The sequence below is a fragment of the Numida meleagris genome, chromosome 8 (genome assembly GCF_002078875.1).
Source record: "Numida meleagris isolate 19003 breed g44 Domestic line chromosome 8, NumMel1.0, whole genome shotgun sequence".
Lineage (NCBI taxonomy): Eukaryota > Metazoa > Chordata > Aves > Galliformes > Numididae > Numida > Numida meleagris.
The window spans coordinates 6,334,706-6,359,837 of record NC_034416.1 but is presented as its reverse complement, the minus strand read 5'-3'; the positions used below and the strand labels follow the sequence as shown (position 1 = coordinate 6,359,837).

The 25,132-nt window shown below is 36.6% G+C and overlaps 1 long non-coding RNA gene across 1 annotated transcript in view; it reads right to left on the bottom strand.

Annotated features, from left to right (window-relative positions):
• The window catches only part of LOC110403003, a 274,642-nt gene that overhangs the window by 59,706 nt on the left and 189,804 nt on the right, over positions 1-25,132 (bottom strand). The window contains exon 3 of the long non-coding RNA XR_002441455.1: positions 14,305-14,392. This is a non-coding gene — a long non-coding RNA (uncharacterized LOC110403003). The remainder of the gene's footprint in view (positions 1-14,304; positions 14,393-25,132) is intronic.

Here is a 25,132-nt window from a genome sequence, read left to right as displayed (position 1 = left end):
AGGCTTTAATGAATATTCTCACTCATCTAGCCTGTGTTACTGACTGTCAGAGATAACAGTTTCCAGAAAAGGACACTGGCTGCAGCTTCATTTACATCTCAGAGGCTTCACAAACTCATTTGACTAATCTAATCATTCCATAGTCTAGTAATATGAACCACCTTTTAGGCTGCTCAGGACCAGGATACTGTCTATTTTGGAAGGGCAGATGAGAGAAAGAAAGAGACAGGAAATAAGGACTTTAAGAAATTTTTAGATTTTGAATTATTGTGACGGAATGAGCTTCTGCAGCACTGAAAAGACCATTATAATATTTATCGAGTTCTGCCAGTAGTAATGGCAGCATGTTTCCCCTTCTATGCTGACTCAATGTGCATAGAAAATGAAAACGTGTTGGATGAGATAATAAAATGTGCATGTGTTCTGCCTGATAGCAGTAGCCCTGGTGATAATCCCATGAATTCCCAAAATATGTCCCAGCATGATTCAAAGAATAAGTATTACAGCCTGCATAGAAAAAGAAGAGGAAACGACGGGGCAATAGTAGGAATGACCAAAACCTCAAGCTCTCCTTAAAAACAGATTAAAAAAAAAAAATTTGCACAACTTTTTATTTCAGAAAAAAATGCTAAAAGAACACCAAAGAAGCAAGTGTTCATTCTTCAGTCAAATATCATCTAAAAATGCCCACTGCTCAACAAAACACACATTTTAATTTGCCTCTTTCATACATGCTTTGTTTACAAGCACCGAGAAATGATCGAAACCATGCACCTTTCCGTGGCTGAAACATTTCAGATGTGCTCTGAAATGCAAGGGACAGTATTATTACAAACCCTGAACATATGGTTTCCTATAATATGATAAGAGCTGCCGTACAGAAAAGAACTGAGAGATGCAGAAATTTTTGTTCTAATGTATATTTATCCCATACTTCAAAAATTGTTTTCTGTTTTCAGTCTTCTGAAAGAGTGAGAAAAATTACTGACGGAAATGTTGAAAATATTTTGCGTATTCTCTAGAACTGGTGAGCTAAGGTTACTTATGCCTACAATGTATGCCTGCTCGCACATAAGGCACACGTATATACAGGCATAGATATATATAAACATACATATGCACAGCTTTTTAAATAGATAGTGCTACATTTTTTAAAATGTGATATGAATTTTCAGAAAATAACTAAAAGCTACTGGTAGTAACCACGCAGAAAGAGGAATACAAATTTGTTCTTTTTTTTTTTCCTTCTTTTTTTTTTTTTTTTGAATGATTTGTTCAATTGCTTTTCACTACAGACCATTTAACTTGCTCTCTCCTTTGGTGACAGAAGACAAATCATAAACTGTCAGGTACTTTAAACTGTGATCTGCACTACACTTGAAGTTTGAACCTCAGTTCAAAATCGTTGGACTCAGACCTACAATTGTTGCCACTTCAAGATATGTCAAAATTCAGCTCTGCTAGAAGTATATGGATTCAGCTTAATTCAAAAATAGGACAAAAAAGTCCTTCAAGCCAAAGAAGTCCTGTGAAGCCATAATGCACAGGAACAATCCAAACAGAGATATTTCCTTATTTCCTCATCTCATCAGCATATCTCAGGAGCTGTGCCAATTCATCTACTGAGACTGTCCCATGCAAATACCTGTTTAACCTGTGCAGTTTTCAAATATTTTACCTTTGAAAGAATGATGTATTCCCTAACTTTCTTCTTGTTCCAATTTCCAAACCTATTCCCAGATTCACCCTGAAGTTGTTTGCTACACTCCCAGTCTCCCCTTTATTTATGCTAACTAGGAGCAATGGTCTCCCATCGCACTCATGCCTTTTCAACCATTTGTTGTGCATAGGTGAAGACTTTCCCCTGCTACATATTTGAAAATATTTCCCAATCAATCAGTACATACTGGCTGCAATATTAAGTCTCATTAAGTAGCATCTCAGAAAGGATATTTTGGAGTGTTTCACATATTTGAAGAAAAAACTTGCAAACCAATGCTTTTTGAAAGGCTCTTTTCCATTGACCCTCCAACAACATTCTTCACAGCTTTTCCTGCCATTGCTGAATATTGAGATTGCACCAAAGGAAAATATTCCGAAGGAAAAAAAACATCAGAAGTCAAAATTCTTTACAGAGTGCCATAAAACAAAAGCAATACTCCAAGTCTAAAATAGTATTTTTTCTATCTTCTGTTCAGTGAGTAAATCACTATAACTAAACACAATGAAGAGGAGAAAAAGGATACATTGCACTCTGTTTGAAATATACTGCCCCTACTCAATTTTGTATTCCATTTGTTATTCAATGAGTAATGTTTCACTGCACCACTTGTCCAGATTAAGAATGTCTCAAGCAACATACTTATCACTTAGAACCACAATTCCCCTAAGGAAGCACACAGGGAGTACTAATGCTAATTAGCTGTGTGGCATCATATCACAGCCCTGTGTTTTGTACACCACTGTTGTTGCATTACCAGTGCCGACTCCTTCAACCTCTTACGTAAAGGATCTGCAGTTGGTCAACCTGGAGCATGTTACTTTCCCATGAGGGAAAAATACTCCTGTAAAATGTGCCAAACTGAAGAGAACGCCACTAAAAACTTCATGCACAGTTCTTTAAATAGGTGTTCCTTTTATGTTCATTTTATCCTAGTGTCAGGTGAAACTGCAAGACATGTTTTATTTGGCTAGTTTTTCAAAGAGTGCAAATTTTACTTTCTGTCCAACTTCCAGGGCCCTGCAGCCCATTCATCCAATTAAAGAACTGCAGAATGAAAACTGAAATACCACTTCAGAAATGTTGTCTCTCAGGAAAGCTGACTAGAAAAAACTGAACAAATCCATTGTGCAAACTGGCGCATTCCAATAGAATAAAATTGCTCCTCAAAGTCTCTTTATCCAACATGGATTACTGACTCCTGATAGCTGTAGGTTAGCCAGAGGTAGCGTCTATTGGAGGCAGGAAAGCTCTTATTACATTTTATTATAACACATTCTCCTCCTATAATCTATAAAAAAGCCTCTAGGAACCCATTCATTTATACAGCTCTTCTCTGCCTTTCAGTTTCAAGAATGCTGAGTACAATTCAGTACTCCTTTCGGCCCACCATAGTTTTCACATGTGTTCCCATGCTAAATATTCCTAAAATGCCCTTGGAAAAGACAGAGTGCCATTTATTATTTCAGATGCTTGGGAGCTGCAGCTCTTGCAGTTACCTGGGAATATTGTTTCAGACAGTTCTGCTAAAGCCCACAACCTTACCACCCTCACACAAAGTGAAATTTATCTTCATGCAAGTGCCATGTGATACCCATTTATTTATATATTAGTAATAAAAATAAACAGAAAAGACACTGTTAAAACTAGGCTGGCAATCAAATGCTAAACATTCAGATTTTACAATTACTGAACTAAGACTTGAGGAAGGTCACAGCAATAACTGTAGAAGACTAATTATGTGCTACTTCCTACTGATTGAAAACTTAGGAGCAGTACTGATTTTCCAGATTTCAGACACTCACACAGTCTTTCTATTCAAAGAAATCAGTGAGCTGCATGAACTTCATAAACAGGAGTAGAAAACCAAAGAAATTCAGCAGCAGTTTACATACCCCACTCTCCAATACATTTACCCCACTTTGATAATCCCAACATTCATTTTCTTTGCTTCTCTACAACCAAAGAATACCCTCAAATTAAAATGACTTCACATTCAGACTTGTTTGAATGAACCCTACTTTACAGTGAATGTAAGGTAGAGCATTTTGCAGATGAATGAGCCATAAAGGTTGCTACGTGCAGTGTGCTTATATCTCTTGGTTAACACTTGGGCACCTATTCAGATGTTACTTATCCACTGTGGTTAGAAAGTGTTTCTAAGCAATATGTTCACACTACTTTTTTCCTATTTAGAAAATAAATTCTTACTTAATCTCACATGGGATGTATGCATCACCATATTCCAGTGATGTAAGCTGAGATGAGGGATAGCAAGAGATTTGCCAAAACAAATCATATCCTGATAAAGAAAAAAAAAGATTTACTTCCTGCAGGCTTTAAATTTGCTAATTATCAACAAAAATGTTGATCAGAAGCCTGGAGTCCTAATTCATGTTTAACAAACAAGATTCTTGGCAGAGCTTATTGCAAAACTAAGAGGAAGGAAACCCCAGTGGTCCTATCTGTATTCTTCGCAAATTTGTTCACAGAGCTGTCACATACTGGCAAGGAATCCCTCTTTTTTATGTTCTAATATATTAGTACAAGTTTTAACCTTGTCTTCCTGAGCCTTTTTGAGCCTTTTGTAGCCTCTTAGAGACCAATTTTATTTTTAATACATAAAAGTGAAATGGAGCATTGAGAATATATTTTCTTATGCTTTTTTTTGATGCAGTGTATCGTGATTATTTCAATATCAGACAATGTATTTAATTAATTTCCTAATTGGCAATTACAAAACCAAAAGTATTTATGATGGGGAAGATTAAGTTAAGAACTAGTTTAATTGCATTATTATTATTACAGATCTGCTTGCTGTTGAAATTTGTCATTATTTTCTATTAACAGAAAGAAGGCAACTTTACTACCAGCATTTCATAATTATTGATTTTATACACATGCCTAGTTTAATATATTTCACAATTTAATCTAAATATATACTAAAACACTTGGATGCTTTCCCTGAAATCTGTCATGACAGCTTATGAAAAAATATTGACAAAATTATGAAGCGAATCTCTTATTCTTATTTTCTGTATCCTGGTACAAGATGAAAAATTAATCATTAAAAATTATTTGTTAATTTCTGAATTCTAAATGCTTTTATAATATGTAAGGAGGAATACATATACATGTAAATAAACACTTGATTTAGAAAAGTTTCCTTCACTGCTTATTTGATTAAGTCTCTGTTTGTCCATGCATCACTAACAAGTACTACAAACTTTGAGTATCAGTATGTAATAAGAGGCACTTTGAATAATCTTAAGTTTCAGCTGTCATAAATTAATATCAACTGCTTAGATTTGTACTTTAAATAACTTTGAACACGTTCAAGAGAGAACACATTTTTCTCACCAATGACTACTATTAAATATATTAATAATTAAAAGCTTGTTTACTTTTCCACTGTATGACAAGTTAAAAAAGGATTCTTCATTAAATGAGGCAAATTAAAGTTAAATTAACTCCATTAATGTTTTTGATATGAAGACAGACAAAAAAAAAAAAAACATAGCAAATTATGAAAATAACTAAAAACTCAAGCAAAGGGTTGACAAAGATAATATCTGGTGTCAAAGAATTTGGACTGTCAAATCAAACACTTGCCCAAGCTCCAAGTGGTTAAAGAACACTCTCCATCAGCACATACTTTCCATAGTTAATGGAAAGTACTAAGTAAATTCTTAATCAGTTGCTTTCCTGGGGAAAAAAAAAAAAGTCTTATGCGCAGAATATTGAATATTTCAACTTGATGAGATTAAAATACTGTAATGTTATCTCAGAAACCTTTACCAAACTATAGTTTGTTATAACTGATGAATCATAGAATCATAGAATTGCTCAAGTTGGAAAAGACCTTCAAGATCATCAAGTCCAACCACAACCTAACCATACTATTCTACCTCTAACAACCCACCGCTATATCGTATCTCTGAGCACCACATCCAAACGGTTTTTAAACACATTCAGGGATGGTGACTCAACCACCTCCCTGGGGAGCCTGTTCCAGTGCTTAACAACCCTTTCTGTAAAGAAGTTTTTCCTGATATCCAACCTAAACCTCCCCTGGTGCAACTTGAGGCCATTTCCCCTTGTCCTGTCACCAGTGAGAAGAGACCAACCCCTCTCTCAGTACAATCGCCTTTCAGGTATTTGTAGAGAGCAATAAGGTCTCCCCTCAGCCTTCTCTTCCCCAGACTAAACAGCCCCAGTTCCTTCAATGGCTCCTCATAGGACATATTCTCCAAGCCCTTCACCAGCCTTGTTGCCCTTCTTTGGACCTGCTCCAGCACCTCCATGTCCTTTCTGTACTGAGGTGCCCAAAATTGAACACAATACTCGAGGTGGGGCCTCACCAGTGCTGAGTACAGGGGCAGGATGACTTCCCTAGTCCTGCTCACCACACCGTTCCTGATACAAGCCAGGATGCCATTGGCCTTCGTGGCCACCTGGGCACACTGCTGGCTCATATTCATCTGACTGTCCATCAGTACACCAAGGTCCCTTTCTGTCAGGCAGCTTTCCAGTCACCCCTCCCCAAGCCTGTAGGGTTATCTGGGGTTGCTGTAACCAAAATGCAGGACCCAACACTTGGTCCTATTGAAACTCATACGGTTTACCTTGGCCCATCGATCCAGTCTATCCAGATCCCTCTGTAGTGCCTCTCTACCCTCCAGGAGATCAACACTCCCTACCAACTTGGTGTCATCTGGAAACTTACTGAAAGTGAAATATTTCCCTTTTCCCAGTGTTTTGACCAATCTTCCATTCCCAGTTCAGGTTCTCTCCTCTCCATTCTCCCTTTTCAGGTTCTCAAAGTCCCCCTGTGCAGCTTGTGAAATCATTCATCAATCTCTGTGCACAGGTACTTCTCTCTTTCGAAATTATCTGTAAGGTGGACTTCAAATCAAAGATAGTAATTATGCAGCCCTTAAATTGCAATCCCAAGGCTGCAATATTTTCAAAAGTTCATTAAGAGATGAAGTTTCCTAATTACAATCATATTTGTATAAGAATTCCTGGAATTCCATTTTCTTAAAATATATTTAGGAATACTTATTTTGAAATTAACATTCTTGCTGCATTTAGGAAGATACCAACATCCTTTTCTTGGGGAAGGGATGAAAAATATTCTCCAGAACCAACTATTAAGTTCTTAAGTAAATCTTCCTCTGAACACCTGGAAGACAGATTTGACTGCCTTATTGTAAAATTAATCACGTGCATAATTTATTAATGTATGGAAGCATCCGAGTCATAGCTTTTATTGTCTTCCACTACACCTATATGAGAAGAACACTTCATAAGAAAGCATGGCTATAAATATAAAACTTGGATGTCAGCTACTAATTGGCATTACAAAATAATGACCCTTTTTGAGCCAGGAAGACCTTATAACCTCTTAGACTTCAGGGCTGGGTACTCAGTGGATAGGGTCTTCAGAGGTGACAGCAAAGCAGAAACAAGATGATATATTTAATCATATTCAAAAAAGTATGATCACCTCCAGCACCTCACAGCAAGCACTGTTACAGTACAAACTCCACCAAGACTAAAAAGGTTATCTATATTGTTGCTTTGGCTCACAGTTTGAGTTCACAATGGAAATCAAAAATTTTGACAGCACTCTTGGTCAAATTTAGCACAAAGGTGAGACAACAGGATTGCCAGCTTGTACACACAAAGTGGTAAAAACTAGCATGAAACTACTGCTGCCCCAGAAGCTGTACAGGAGCAATCACTATCCTTGCTTGATTTCCAAACCAAGTCAGTGAATATGACAATCTTGTCCGTGCTCTCAGATCTCATTCCTACCTATCCTAGCCTTAATGTAGCACCATAACAGGGATTCATATAGTGCAGTACACACAAATGCATATACAACCTCAGTGATTAAGGCACAGTGTACACATCCAAATAAATCTGTTATCTGTATCATCAGTTACTTGTTTACTCTTACATATTTTCAAACATCCTACTCAAAAAACTAAAAACAGTGTTTTCCAAAGGGAATATGCACATCATTATTCTCTCAGTATATTCTCTCTCCCACAAATACTACACCTAGCTGACAGACATGGCAACATCCCAGTCCCCCATCAATCTAGGGCACTGGTTACAAGATAAACTTTCTTTTGGACTACTTAAGTATGTTCGTAGTTAGCAAGTAACTAGATTGCTTTGGGTACTGGCTTTTATGCTCAACTTTAAAATCAGTGTAGCTAAATTCAATTAGTTTAGGAATAGAAGAGAAAATGAATATTATACAAATGTGGACTTCTAAATTACTATATGTTATAGTTTATCCACAGTAATTTCTCAACGTTATGTTGTGAGAAGCAGGTGGGACACACACTTAATCTACAGATTTGATATTATTTCTATACTCGACTTTTGCTTGCAGTCCCATTATGAGGCTCTCTTAAAAACAGCCAAGCTAGGAATGTACAAAAGACATACAATCGTGTACAGAAAGTGCTAGAAACGTAGGTAAAAAAATAAAACATAAATTTGACAGATAAATTAAGAAACATAATCTTCACAGAAACATGAAGATTAAAGATAAAAAGATAGAGGTGATTGAAATACTACCTCTCCCCAGTACAATGATTATCTGATAGGAAAAGAGAAGAAAGTAGCTTCTCTCACAGCTTCTCTTATTTTGTGAGATGTAGGGGAACTTTTAGAAGTTAAATATGTTTTTTTTTTCCTTTGGTCTTGTATGTTGGGCCTCTAATATTCATGGGAGTTAAATGACGGTGAGGAAGAAAGGACTGTATGTTTGTTCATTTCACACATGACCTTCTTCTGTTTCAGCTTAGTCTTGACTAGGGCTTTCTTTAGCACTCTAGGGCTCAGTACAGCTGATTTCTATTTCTTAGTCTGCTGAAAAGGGAACTCTTCTGCTATCCATAAACCCATTTTTTTTTCTATCAGAACGTACAGCAAGTCCTCTCCTGACATCTTACTCTCTTCCTATTCTGAAAGAGCTTGTCAGGCTACAAGATGACATGCACAAGTCATTGCCTTTCTTTTGCTGCGCCTCTAGCTTGGAAGAAAGTTTATACAGCAACAACAGTGTTTTTCTTTGCATTGTTTTTCCTATTTATTTGTGTTGTGTTTCTGCCAAAGTGACTTAATATGTGCATCTGACGGTACTGTCTCACCCACCTTCCTGCTGCCAGCAGGAAAAGAATTAATGCTGGGTACTGATGGCTGTTGGTGTGTTTGTAAGACTAAACACTTTGGTTTTATTTAACTCAATTTTATTCTTTCTATTCTGTCCTCTAGGATTGGCATTAATGCCCCAAAGGCGAATGAAATTCAGTGTTCCAAAACTTATTTGCTATGTGATTTATTTGCTACATAAATGTTTTTCATTCTTCTCTACCTCTCAGCAAGCTATTCACTGGATTTTTTTTGAGAAAAAAAAAGTTATATACTACATAGTGTTACTTTTTTTTTTTTTAAACTGAAGAGGAAAAGGCATGTGGAGAGAGGGCGAAAGGAAGATTTCACTCACTGCGAATTTCTTGGACCTCTCTGAGCTCACCTGGAAAACAAAGAGACTGAATTCTTCCTCTCGGTAGGCAATTTATTTATATTGCCCATTGTCATTTTCTAGGTAATTACTTTCATCAACAATTCCTTAATTATGTTTCTTGCTTTCTAACCACTGCTTTTTGTATAAATAATTACAAATTCATGGAGACACAGGGAGAAAATATGCTATCTTGCTGGTAAAGATTCTCAAGATGGGCTTTGGGATTTCCACATCAACAAGTATTTAATTAATTATAAAATAAAATAATTAACAATGATTACAAAAAAATTTGAAAATTACTAACTGCAGGGTGACAATACAGCATGATGCCAGTTACTGGGCTGTGAGAGGTTTCTAATCTATTTCATATCTGAGTCTTTGAGTTTAAAATAATCAAAATTAGGAAAAACTACAAAATAACCCAGAATTTTCCCCTTTTCTTTCTAGTGTAGTGAGGCAAGATGCCTGCTTGCAGTAGATACACATGAAGTGAGCTAATAATGCATGAAAATATACTGGTAATTTTTATCTCTTTACTTATTCCCTTTCCCATTGACTGGAATACAACTTTAACTCAAATGTATTATACAAGCCATTCTCACCCACTGTGTCCCCATCATACTGCTTTTGTTTTGTCGATGAAGTTCAGCTTTTGCAAAGCAGTGCCAACACATTGTGCTAGGTCCACAGAAACAAGAGCCCTTCCCAATGCTACAGGTGGCACTGCATTGTAGGAGGGTAAGTGCTGGGGCCATTTTTAGCCAAAAGAATGAAGGGAAGAGAAGACCATCTGCAATGTTTCTGCTGTTCTTGCAGCCAAGGGACTCTGTCCTAGTAAGGGCACTGATATGGCTGTCCCAAAGTCAGTTTGACAACAGAAGAGGACAGGGGTGCAGGATTTGTTTCAAGTCTAAGCTCTTCTGTGTTTGCAGCTGACAGGCTGAAGAGAACTGCACCACAGGCAGCAGAAATGGGTCAAGCACTGGTGATGGGACATCACACTGTGAAGAAAAGCACTCGGGGGGGAATCTTTAATATCATTTAAAAAAAAAGTTTTTTTTTTTTTGTAATTCAGAAGGGTAATTAGACTTTGAACAGTTGCTTAGAGGTGACATAGAGAAAAGGTTTGTTAAAGACTAGGCAAGAGACTTAAAAACATGAGAGAAAGGTTAAAAAAGAAAGCATTTTTCCAGAATACCGAGGTAATCTTGCAGAAACACATTGAAGATCAATAATTATATTTTGTAACATACAACAACAAAATAAGAAGAGGCAATTCTTCAGTAGACATTTGATGATATACAACACTGAAAACATGTAGAAAACAAGGTAAAATGAAAAAAAAAGGTGCACTTATTATATATTAAGAATTAAATATCCTGTACCAACTATGCATGTGCACAAGATATCATTCTGTATGATGAATGGATCGGTTCTGGTCAAATACAAAGAGCTGCTTTTATTAACAGAGAGAGGAAACCTTTGGAATACTTTCAAGATCTCAGAGTATCTAATTATTTTTTAAGCTACAAATCCTGGCAGTCCAGCAGAGGGTAACCAAAGATTCAAAGGTTTTAATTATTCAAAAAATTTAAAGACACTAAACCTGTCATCTTTGAGAAGCAGGAGGGATATCAGCAAGACAAACTGTTCTGAAGGCAATAAAAGGGTAAATCATTAAAAATACACTACAGGTAGAAATGATAATAATAATAAACAGCAACTAAAGAAAGCACTGAAAAAAACAAGGTATGAAACTGAAGAAGAGATAGACAAGGTGGCATGGGGCTGGAAACAGAACACATTTAGTAGAGCTAATATGGTGCCAATGAATCGAGGTAGTGCATTAAGTCCTGCCATCCCCTTGATGATGGCCTTGATCTCTTCTGCTGTGCCTAAAGGACACACTACTGCACTGTCTTTCACTCCATCAAAAGTTTTTTTTGCCACTGCAGTGTGGTAGTCATCCCTGTTCCTCAACAATTATCCTAACAACACTATCACCAGCTACTGTTATGTCATTACTAGTCGAACGGCCGTTTCATTAGACTGTTTTCACTTCAGACTTTCACAATTCTTTTTTTCAACCTGATAAATGTTTAGGCAGGGAAGAAAATCTGACCGAAACTCTCTCAAAGACAGAAAAACAGCTTTAGGAACAAATCCAAGGAAAGGACTTCCATCCTTCTGCTTTCTTAAGACTGCATAAAAGGAACTCCTTGCCTTGAAAATGGTAAAAACAATGAAGTTAAAATAATAAAGGAAGTTTTAGAAAAGATAATTGAAAAAACATAGTACCTTAACTAAAAGTGAGCCCCCTCACATTTGGATACCATCAAATGCACTGTACTGTTTATGATCAGTGACAAGACCAGTGCTCCAAACTCCCTTAGGCACTTCAGAATAGACTTGTCTCTGGTGTGCCTGTATTCCTCCAATGGATATTCCTCCCTTCTTCAGTTTAAAAAAAAATTTAAAAATGTTTCATTTTCTGAAATGTTTATTATAAAAACTTATAAAAGCATTACCAGAGAACAAGAAGAAAATGAAAGCTGAAAAAAACTGCATTTAAACCCAATGAACTCATTTGTGAATGGTATCTATACTCACAGGGTTTTTATTGGGTATACTGATTTCTTGCAATGGAAATAAACAACCCAGCTTTCAACTCCTATTTCACAGGACAGCATAGAAGGCACAAGGAAGTCAAGGTCTTAAATAGACCCTTCTACCCTTTTTTTCACTACTCGTGCATATGCTCCTACATGAAGAGGTGACTGATAGATCATTTTCCAGAATAATGTTTATTTCCAATTATCAGAAGATACACAGAAAATCTTGGATTGTAATTTTCCCCCTTCAAGTTCAACCAAACTTTCTGCTGTTCTTGGCACCCAGAAGTTTACAAAAGTGAATCTGGTTTTAATCATTTTTAAAAATTTGCTGAGCAATTTATATTCTTTTACCAGCCTATAACATAAGTAAGAACATTTTCCCAATAATTATTTCAAAAAATAATTTCTTAGGGCTTGATTTCTAATTCTATCCAACAATAAATCTCGTAAAGTATTTATATGACTTAATTTAAAGTATTTAATTGAATGATTTAGTTTTGTGTAAATGTAATGAGCCATTTCATAAAATCAATAACATTGTAAAGTATAAACTAAATTATTATAAACGAAGGCAATAAAGATGGAACTCCTCTGTATTAGAGGGGTGACACTTGATTAATGGGCTATTATTACAGGTTGCAGTGGAGCAGGCAGAAAATACTGGGATGAAATTCTCAAAGGTACAAAAGTTAGCTGACCGGCAAGCATTGAGCATGTATGCTATGAGTATAAATTTCATAACCACAGCGGACATATTCTAAAACATAAACTGTTCACATTAACTGTGGTTTCCATACATGTCAGCCCATGTAGGGCAGAGAACTCACCCCTCATCCTGCTCTTGAAAATGCCTCCCCTCCCACTCCTGAGCCCAATGACTGACTTCACTGAAACTTCAGTTGTTGTTTGAAAGCAATTGCTAAGAAACATTCTCAGAAACATATGGACAGGGAGAAATAGAGGCAGATGTGAGCTCACTCTGCTTGTGCTTCATATTGAAGTCACTTAAAGCATCCCTTGTGCAGTGTACAGCACTCAAGGGAGCACCATGATCCTTGTTACAGGCTTAAGCATGTTGCTGAGCACAGGTGGCTTCAACCAGAATTTCTTCAGATGCCAGCAGCTCAGTGCACAGGCAGAACATGTCTCTGGCTACATACACGTGTGTCATTAGTGCATTAGTGCTTGCTGTCTTCAAAAACAACAACAAAAAACAATCAATCAACCAAAAGAAACCCAACAGCCTCCAGTCTGTGAGTTTGACTGTTAAGAGGTGTTCACATGAAAACTCTTAAAATTTACAGGTCTCTATTTTCCATGAATAAAATCTTAAAAGATACTGACACCTTCTAGCCAAATACATGATAATTTTCTTCTGTGAATCAGTAACACTTTTGGAATGCTGTTACTTGGGCAAAAGAATGTTGGAAAAAAATATCTGTTAACAAAATGAAGGGCTTAACAGTCACAAAAGTGAACACTGAAGTGCAACAATACAGTATACACACTATAATATATTCTATGTATCCATCTTCACGCCACATATCTGCAAACTTTAAATGCTACTTATAAACTACTTTAATAGAGATCTAAGCTGCTGGGCCAAATAGTTCAACAAGTGTTACATCTACATTTCTTCTTTCCCCACTATTGTACAATATACTTAGGAAATTTCAGAAAAGTTTAGTGGTCAATTACATGCTTGGAAGTTCATTTCCAAACATGCATAATAGACCAATGCGCCTAACGGATGGATCACTGCATGCATTTATACACAACAGTACATAGTTCATTGGCATATACATGTATTCACATCAATAAGGTGTTAGAAAATTATACTGGCACAAACCTAATGCCTAGCAAAGATCTAATATAAATACAGGCAACACATTGCATACCAGCATCATTAGCTACGGCGAAAAACATGGAGTGGTTTATCTATTACTTACTATTGGTTTTATAAATGCTACACTAGAGACATATGTTCTTACACGGAGCTATCTTTGCTTTATAACACCTTCAGAATTTGAAAAGTGTAATGTTAATTACATTAAATATTTCAAAATGTGTTTTAAAAGGCAAGACCTTTGATATTTTTAAAATGCCATTTCTAGCATTTTATGTGCAACACGAAACCTTACCAATATATTCGCTTTTCCTAGGCTTTGAAAAATCATTGTCTTTTAATAGTAATTAACAATTTTCCTTGGCTCACCCCTGAACATTCTTTAAAAAAAAAAACCTTTATTCTTTGACAAAATTTTTATCCTGTGCTGTCTCATTTTTGGATTAGAGGACTATCTAAATACTTTATTAATTACAAGTGTTCATTATCTGTCTCAGCTAAAATAGCTAGAGGTATTTTGGCCTTTGAGTTAACAGCTTAGAGAAAGACATGAGATGAACCACATCTAATTTACCGCGTAAAAGAATGAAACAGGAGCGTTTCCGTTGGTTTCTGTATTCTGCATGTTCATTCCACACTAGCTTGAGTAATCTGAGGACATCCTGAAGAAAGAAAAGGTAACATAAGAAATGCAAGTGGAAGCATAAGTAAGAAGAGAGATATAATGATTAAAATAATAAATAAGAAAGAACAACAACAAAAAATTGATTTCCATTGCACAGAAAAACAGATGTCAGGCCCTGTCTTCTCTCAAAACCAGACTTTGGTTATTCCTCTTGACTTCACTGAACCCAGCAGCAGTTTTGGCCATGTAGGACATACCCTTGTTTATGTGAAAGGAGTTCAGTCTCCAGAAGTACACATGCAGAATCCAGGGCTTACACAAAGATTTTTGTTCTTGTAGCAGGACAGTATTTATGACTTAAAAAAAGATCACAATATGAAAACAATTACATGAGGTGGAAAACAGCTATGACTAAGAGAAAAGAAGAATGCCAAAGGCAGAAAGTGTCTCAATCTACAATCTTACTTGGAAAGCAGAGAGGAACATGAAAAGCAAAAACATAGGTCAGCCTCAGGCCAGACAGATTAATAGAGGGAAACAATCAATGATCTGAGAAAGCTATGTGCAAAACCAAGCCACACACTCACTGAGTTGCAGATTTATAGGCAAGCCCAGATCTAAAATTTGCCTCTAAAATGGACAAATGATGGAGGTCAACAAGTCTTTTCCAAAGGCAAAAGCTCACCTGCTGTTATTTCATAATAACGGAGGAAAGAGAGACATCTAGCTGCTAAAATGAAATTAGCAGGATACACTAAGTAGCACAGTTAAACAGCAAGACCCTAACGGATCCTTAAGCCATATTAGTGAGACAGTTCATCCGTATTGCGAAGTGGGCAGGCACAAAGCCATCTGCTGTGACTTACGCAACAAGGCTTCCTTAAAAGACAATGGATTTTCTCGGGGGAAGCTGATGAAAGGTAAGGGATTGCTTGTTTCTGAACTGGAACAGCATGGCTTTCAGTCAAAAATCTAAAGAAAGACTGCCTTTATTCACAAGAATGATGATAGCCAGAAATCTAGCTGGAGAGAAGATGAAAAATTACGTTTTGTATTGCAGAGTTTGAGCATTCTGTGGAAAGAGATAAGAAGAACACGGCCAACAGGGCACCTGAACACCAAATAGCATGGGGCAGTTTTACACAGTATGGGATTCAGAAGTTAGGTAGTGAACAATAGGGAATGATTAACCAGATCCCTGACAATAAAACTAAATATTTAAAGCAGCTGGAAATAGGTTCCAAGGGGATTTCCTTCTGAGCTGAAGGCTTCCCATTTTTGCGTAAAGCAGTATTTCTTCGTGTCACCACCAAGGTGTTCAAAGGTTACATTTTCACTTGGGTCTGTCTCAACAATACGCAGCAGCAAAGTATTAAAGAAAAGGCAGGTAGGGCACCTTTACCAATATCCAGCCACGTGTGCACAGAAGGAAGGAGGAGATCACTTTCATTTACACAAAAATATCTGTCCCTTAACACCTGTAAAGTTAAACGAGCTCAGAAAATCTAGTTATAATACTTCATTTTTCAGATATTTTTTGCAAGTTTAGTATATTATTGGCTAATGCTATGGTTTAAGCAATCTGATTTCCACTCATGTGTCCACTGATAATGATCACTGCCTTGTGATCTTACTTTAGGATGCTTCCTATGCATACATGGTCTTTGGAGATCTTCATAAAAAATGTTCCAGATTTGAATGCTAGGATTCAAATCAACAATATACTGTTACATAAAGTTAGCATTTTCCAAAGAAATTAATATGCATAAAGTATAGATTATCTCTTACATATTTAAGGGATAGATCAGTTAATGAACACACAAGCACTGAGCATTTTAGTAGATTAGCTTTTCTTTAAAGCTGAAATGATGAATTTTTGTTGTTTACTTTAAAATCAACAGAATGACAAATCAACAGGTGCAAAACAGAAAAAAAATTACACTAATCACACATTTTTCACAGTTTCACATGCAACTGATGTCCACATAGAACCTCAGCTTGTTACTAACTAATCAATATGCAGGCATAGAACTAGTAAAGATTATCTTAAATTTTCACATACAGAGAGATGTTACCAGCTGAACATTGTATACCAGTGACACTCACTTCGGATTAAATTGGATAATTCATAAATTGTAACATCCCTTTCGCCACACATGCAACACGAACATGGTCAACAAGTTCCATATAAAGAGACTGAAGTTATCTTGTGCTGTTCAGTTTTTTCCCCTCAATATCTACTTATCTAATGACACGCATATCAGTGAAACGAGCTGGCTCAGTGAGACCTCTTTAGCAATCAAACTGTGATGTGCCAGCCAAAACTGCCTCAAAAACCCCCAGAAGTGCCATCACTATTATCCATTGCTAGCAGTACCAAATGCCATGAGTGTTAATTCAATAACCAGGGCATGAAAATTGATCTTCTTCACAAACAACTCACAGAAAGCGTCACATGGATATACTGTGAAAAAATCCCAGCTCACATAATATTGAGAAGAAGTGTTCTCTGACCAACAATATTCATAAAGCTTTTTGGGTTTGATTAAATAGTGGAAGTTTTGGTCAGCTATTCAGCAAGAAAGATCCTAAAATCAGATCATGAAGATTTAAAGATTATATCTTTATTTTTTCTTAAATAAAAATTGTCCCCATGGAGTAATGATTATCCCAAAGCTCAAGTTCCAGATTACTTTTTACAGATCTGAAGCTCACCCTGAGGTAAAGAAATCAGCTTTAGCTAGGTATCTCACAGATTTACAATCCCACCCACCTGTTCTACAAACTGCTGGAAACAGGGAGATGTTTGTGACCTTTTCCAAAGCTTAGAATGCCTGTTGTTTACAATTTCTCTATTCTATAATGACTGGAAAGGATTTTCCACTTGATGTATATTGGTGCAAACATTTGAAATGTAGCCTCAATTCATATCCCTTTTTCATCAGCTATTTTCCCTCAGGAGATTTAAGTATCTTGCTTAACCTATTGACATTTTCAACATTTTGCATTTTTAGGGCACACTGTGCTAGATACACACACCTGTGACTTAAACCAATGAGTAGGAACTCGTGATTCTCAAGTTTGGACCACTTAATAAACTTTTATTGTGGTTAGAACAGTTTGGCTATCTCTAATGCTCAGGTTGAATGTGATGAAAGCTTTAAGGATCACAACTTCAGATATTATCTGCTTATCTCTCACTCTGAAAAGTAAGAAGGGAATGAGACTGTGTGCCCAAGTACACAGGAAGAAATGGGAGCTCCTCTGGGGCTGTAGCTTCCTCAACTTCGAATCAGCTCCCTAAAGGAGAGGCTACCATGAAATTCGTCATTCATGGGTAAAAATAAATAAATAAATGAATCAGTAAAGACTAGGTAAAATATTAGGGGAGACAGAATGCATTTTTGCCACAACTGATATGTGGTGAGGGAGAATTCTCTCTTCTATATAGTTCACCTATAGATTTAAAACTATGTACAAGTGTGCAGAACAGTATCCATTAAGAGACAAAAGACAGAATTTGAAAATTAGTATACTAAAATTCCAAAGACTTTGATAAATGTGAATGAAAGAGCAAAATTAGAACTGCAGAACTCTTCACTTCCCAATTCTATGGTTACAAAACACAGTTCATTCTGTCTCAAGTTGCATTTCCTTACCTCAAGCGGAAAAATAAACACAGATAAGAGTTAGAATGAACAAATAAATAAATAAATAAATAAATAAATAAATAAATAAATAAAATTGAGAGAAGTAACTTGCCTAAGAGAGTTAGATGAGATGACACTGGTCTATTCTCCTTTGTTATTCCATGCCTAATGAAGTGTCTGGGTTGTTGGAACGGCTCCTGCAGCATGATCTGATTGTTGTAGTTGCCTGTTTGTTTGCCGTGAGTTATTGTTTTATTTGGCTTTCATTTCTGAGCTGTTTCCTTGGTCTGTTGGGCAGACGGATGCTGCTGGATTGTGTTTATGAGCCTGTAAATGATTGGGGAGCTGTTGCTCTAACATAAGAGATTATGAGAGAGAGAGAGGGGGGTTGTGCTGTGCTAGGAAGAGCACAGACTGCTGCAGCATATGATGGTCTTTCTGTGTCCAAAACCCAAGGCAATATTTGAATGCACAACAAAGTGTGGATTTTTTTCCCCCCAAAAGCAAGCAAGTCAGTCAGTGATGAGAACTCTTATGTATTGCTCATTGTACTCCATACCTAATAGCATGATGAAGGATTAGGCTTGGTATCTCCCACAGTAGCTTCTTGCAAGCAGTTATATCTGTCCATAAAAAGTATGACAAAGGGTTCTCATCTTCACAACTGTAGATTTGCCTCCCTATTTAAGTTATAGTCACTATTTTTGTTTATGCCACATTCTAACATCAATCATCTCACATTGTGCTGAATAAATCAAATCTATTGAAATGAAATTCTCATGCTTCACTGCACGGAAGAAAAGAATATTTCATATGAGTTCAGTCAAAGACTTTCTGGACTACAGAATAGAAGATACGCATTATTTTGGAGAAAATGCTTGCTACTTCTGGAATAATTTAGACTTCTCAGTTTCAGTTTCTTATTTCCCTAACCATTTTTAAAGACAGATAACACATAGCATAATGCATACTCACAGAATTGTTCTCAAAGTAAAGGGTAGAGGGAAGCTGAAAGGGAAAGAGGAAGGTTTGGTATATTTTCCATGTTTATACAGAGGAATTGCAAATGCCAGATAAAAAATTTGGCACATAAACCTTGAAATCTCAATGCTCACCCACACTGTCCATCAGAAGATAGCTTCTGCCCTTTGCCAAGGGAATTCAAAATCTGTAACAATATTGAGGGCTAAAAAGTTGCTCATTTATTTCTCCTAAAATGAGGAATGATTAACAAGTACCTTTTGAGATTCTTTGCCACATAAACACTACAACACATTTCAGTTCATTACTCCAAGTGTTTTAGCACCAGTCAGGAATGCTGAGAGCTCAAAAATTCTCCTGAGAAATCTCTCTCCCAGGAAACATTTCATCCCAAACATTCTTCTGAATGGAAAGCCAGTATGAAATATGGTTTGTTGGTTTTTTTTTTAAAATGGTATAGCTAATGCTACTGTACTTTTTAGGCAAAGCGCAGCACAAAAAAGTGGAGAGATCACCAGCAGAAACCATGCAATAAAACAAAGAAACAAAATATTTTTCTACAGAGGTCTGCAGGTACCACAATCCAGAACATCACCTGCTGTGCTGGAGGCAACTGTGCTATTTTTCAGATGGTTTTCAATTTAACATTCAGCTTCCCCAAGAGTCTAGCCTCTTGCTTCAGTGTAGGCCGGTTTAAAGTAGTTCAAAAATATGAAGTAACAAATAGTGACAAGGTTTATATCACAATTTCCTACCTCAATTTCTATGAATAAAGCATTACTGCTGTAGTTCGTATGAAGAAATAGAGAGCCAGGGATCCCTGAATATACACTTCAGTAACCCCTTGGTAAACTCCTCACTTTCCTACAGTGGCAATCTCCCATAGCATCACTCAGAATTATCTGGACAGCCAGTTTTTTCTCACTCCTGTCAGCTAAGCACAGGCAGAAGAAAAAACAACATCCATGTGCAACTAAGAGCAATATAGTCAACTGACTCAGTCTCTCCATGAAAGCTTCCTAAACCTGTTTGTAGACATGGCAATAGAAAGAATTTCAGCTCTGATCTCTACCAGATAAGTTCTCAGCTCAGTTAAACAGCTCAGCTCTGCTCCCTCTCAGAATAAAACATTTCATTTAGTATTACTGTTTAAGCCTGCAATCATACTAACTAAATCACGTGGTCAAAAACACTGAAACCAGCTGCAAAGTCTAAATGAATATGCCTGTGTTATACTTGGTCTTTGTCCATTCCCTCCCACAAAACTCTTGGTCTAGGGAACACTTCAATATCATCTGTGAGGCCAAGCACCATTAAGAGTTCAGAACACAATCCACCTGCAAATTAAGTTGGATGTGCTGGCTGTAGTATTAGCCCCTTCCATCAATAAATTCTGCTTCTGCAAGTGGTATTTCAGGCAGTCACTAGGAGACGGGTGACACAGTTGGTTTCACTGGCACCACATGCAAGGTTTTATTTGTCAACAAATGGGTTTCATGATCCATCATTAACACTTGATTGATTGGCCCGGCACTTTGGCAGAATAATTTTTTATCACACTTTTCTACTGCAGAGTGTATTTCAGGAACCATCTTACCCACTGATTCGTTGGCAGAGGATTCGCTGGCAGAAGGCAGAATGTTTCCTTGCATTCTCTGTCGGTCAGCATGCAAGTGTGTAGTAGATAACATGAGGGACTACGTTATGGTTTTGCATGTTACATCTGTTTTTGTTATGATCCGATCTGTCCCTCCTCTTATCACAACAAAAACAAGTCTCACAGAGTTTTGTGATTCAGCTAACATAATTGAGATCTCCTCAGATGTAAAAAAAAAAAAAAAAAAATCCCAAAAAACAGCCAGTAAAACCCCAATACAACCAACACAACCATCCCATATCCCAAATTTAAAATGCCTACATTTATAGATTTTCTGCATTTTTTTGTGCAATAAATAAATTCAATCAGAAGAGAAATGCACTAACTCACTGTGACAGATTGGACTCCATCTGTCAAGATTTCATGTTTGATATAGACTGGAAATTGTAGATAAAGGGGAAATATTCAGGTACTGTTCTTTCAATGAATGTCCCAGAGAGAGATGAAGAGAATGATAAATTGGTTATGGTTACACCCTGAGCCAAGCCATTGGAAGCCTAATTAGGATCCAGAAGGATTGCAGCCAGGAAAGACAGATGCCGGAGAGAAGTGTAGTGGGGAGAAAAGGATATTAGTTTCAACAGGGACAGAACAAATATACAAATGACCTTAACTGTTAGCCAGGAAAGAATATACTTTGTCAGCCTGGTTACAGAAGGAGTTTCTACATATGTAATAAAGGATATTTAAGAAATAGCCTAAAAAAACCCAACCAAGATGAGCTTTGTTTAGGAAATACATGAGGGAAGAAAGACCATTCACCTGCTCAGAGCATTATCCTGAAAACTGGAAACCTTGTAGACTTGCTTTATGACAGCATAACTTTAACCAAGGCATTTAAAAGGTGCATAATGTGTGCTAAAAGACATAGCACATGTGTGCTTAGAGGTTGCAAAGTGTTCTTTTTTGGCAAGACAAATATAATTGCATGGGAAATGTCCATGCTGTAAGTGACTCCAAACATTTGGAGACATACTTTTGCATTCGGAGTGGCTTTTGCACTAAGCAGGAGAAAATAACTCCAAGTGAAAGCACAGGAACAAATTTTAATTTCACCTAATCAAGAGAAACGAAGGACCTGACAAAGAATATTTATGAAAATTCACTGCAGCCCACTGCGAAAAGCCCAGTGACTAAAACTGACAGGCCAGCAGAGCTAACAGAGGGCACTTTGCTCCTCAGGGACTAGGAGGTGAACCTCTGACAGACAGCAATGCTGACAAGAGATAGAGGGCAAAACCAACTGATCGGTTGAGCTGACCACTTGCACTTGGAGATGTATAGTGAATGAATACAAGATTGGATTTTATTCACGTGTAGCTGTTTCTCAGTTAGAAATGCTCTGACTGCAAGAGGAAATAACATGTGAGAAACAAAGTGAAGTTTAGAGAAGCTCTGAAATATTTTGATGTGGATTTTCTCAGGGTTAGGATGGTGTCACTGTCTCAAGCAAGAAAATCTTCATCACAGATAACATCCAGCTTTCCCCATAAATTGTACCAAAAAGCAAGACAGGAACCATTTCAAACAAAGTTTTATGGGAGAACTACTTTCTACCACGTGAAACAAAGGAAAGGTACTAACATGAAGTCAGCAGAAAGACCTTGAGCCTGTAGTATTGGTTTTAAGAGAAGAGAAGCTGCCTTCAGGAAAGGTCACAACATCTGTGACTGTGGCTCTGCACTCCGATATTAGGTTACACTTTCCCTTTGGATCTATAAATCTGTTTAAAACTCAACCTTCAGATAGTAAAGCCAAATAGGAGCATGGGCTTAAGTAAATGGTCTTCCCATGGTGAAGCAGTACGCTGTCTCTGTTGCACAATCCTCTCCCAATTGCTTACAAGCTCATAAACATTCTTGTTAAGTTTTCAGCTTTATTAATCTTTGAAAACTACTACTTCCAAAAGCAAAATATATTTATTTTGGATTTATGAAAGAGCTATTAATAACAGTGAAATTCTCTAACCAACACATTGCTGCAAATGAAGCAAATTAGATAAAAGCAGTTCAGACTTCATGAAGAAAGAAAACTAGATATTTTCCTTGACAGACGTGAAAGGAGATGCAGATACATCCATTCTCATAATTCAAAATGCTATTCATTTCTAGATATATTATCTCATATCAAAAAAAGACAAATGGCAGTGATACTATGCACTAATAAGTATGTTACATGCAGTAAGCTCGGTGGATAAGACTTTCAGTTTAACAATGCTCAATCTTGTTCATGGCATAGCAAGACAAATTTGTTTCAGAATTGGACATAATGTATAAGGCTAGCAGAGCAACTGTCAAAAACAACAGGACAATTACTGTAATCTCATCAGTAAACCACAGGCACACGATAATACCTTGCTTAAAGATGTCTGATAAATGAGTTTGAAAATAAGAGAATAAAGAAACCTTCTAAGATCTAATATATGTTTGTTTGGGCAGTGAATTACAATTACCGTAATTGAAATGTTTGTGCATTTACAGCATGTGAGGACTGGTTATATTGCAGAACTGGGCTATTATTTATCATCTTTATTGTAGAAACAAACAGGTTTAATTTAATGATTGAAAAAAATACAAAAAAAATGTTACTAGCTATGATACGACAGTGTAGTACCACAACTGCTTAGCAAGGAAACAAAGAACATAGTACTCCATGTCAACATTTAAGTTAACAGTGCTTTCTCCCTAACTCAGTATTTTTTCCTACTTAATTTGTTTTCTTGCTTCTGACTGATCAAGCTAGAAGTAGACTATGCCACATATGAAACTAATTACTTATTTTTCTTTTTGGTCTTTCAAACACTGATAAGAAACTAAACATCACAACAGGAATTTCAACAGTAATTGGTCTTCAGTGTCACTATATGCCAATGAGCTTCATGATGCAATACAAAGTTTAATTTAACAGACATTATGGACAGAACCAAAAAGCCTCACCCTATCAGAGATCTTTGTTAAGATGACATTAAGATGCACAGTGAATTATAAAAATTATAGAATCATTTCCCAAATACGGCATTGCTGGTATGATACCTACTGAAAGAGAATGAATATTGAGACAGTGAATGAAAACAGTACAGCAGTTTGTAAATGATATACATAATCTCCAAATTCTAGAAAAAGTCAACACAAGTGTGGCAAGAGCTATGGAACTCAACTTGCAAATTACATTTAATTATGAAACTCAAGCTTGTCCTAGAGTTGTATCTGTGGTGTAACTGGGTATCAGGTCTGTGTCACCGTGCACATCAAGAGCATCTTTCTTCAAATTTCCCTGGTGCTCCAGGCCAGTTTTCTCATAGGTAACCCAATGGACCACCACTAAGCTAGGTGCATGAGAGCTCCTAGTCACCTTGAGCACAAAGTTTTTTAATAGGCAAAGCAGATCTCCAGCTGGGGATTTTAGCTTGGGGAGCTCACCCCAAACCAGCCAAATATTCCACTGCAAAGACGTTTTTTTTTTTAATTAAGCAGTCAGATTGTGCCTATGAGTAGCTGTGCAACAGAACTAATAACTAAAGGTCTGTGGTAAAGGATTTCTCATTTTTGAACACTGGCAATCCAGGTGTTCCTTAGCATACGTGAAAGCAATGCACATTCAATAAATAGTAAAATAACCGTCAAAATCCAAGATACAGATATACAAGTAACTAACTACCATATGGAAATGGTTCTCATGCAATAAATCTTCCCAGAGTACAAGTTCTCACAGCTATTTCCTGTGGATTAAAAGCGTACACAAGGGGGACTACTACAGACTAATTTTGCTTTGTAAAGTTACACCATAATAATGTACTTTAGATTAACTGGTTCATGTAGCTACCTGGTAAAAACCACTACGCTCTTAATGATGTCAGATATTGATGTCTGAACTAATTAATGTCTATAACTAAGGAGTTGAAGTAATTGAAGCCACAGGACAATTCAACACAAATACTTTGTTCAAATTGTTTTCTCATATACATAGCATTCAAACATAAATACACAAACTTCCCCTAATTTCTCTACTGCATTTGTTTTAAAGAAGTATTTCAGATCTTCCTTAGAATTACTACTGATTATTTTGACTGGTATGTTACATGCCAATAAGAGGCCTTCACTAGTAGATATCTGGATTATCTTAAAATCAATGCCACTTAAGTGGGGTCATAGGAAAAAAAGATAACAAAAGCATTGTAAATCAAAAGTAAGACAAGTAATCCAGCATTGCACGCTAACAATTGCTAAATGACAAAATGATAACCAGATTGAAATAAGTGATCAGTAATCTCCACCCCAATAGCATCATAATCCTGAATGAAAACCTGAAGTTAAATAGAAACTTGACATTGTTTCTTCTTCCATAAAATCACTTACCGTGGTAAACTTAAGACTGATGGAAAAAATTGCTTGTGTTGAAGTCAAAGAAGTTGCTCAAAAAACAATATAGATATCTGTACGTGACTACCCTTCCTGCGACCCATTATACGACACATATTTACTATATGTCA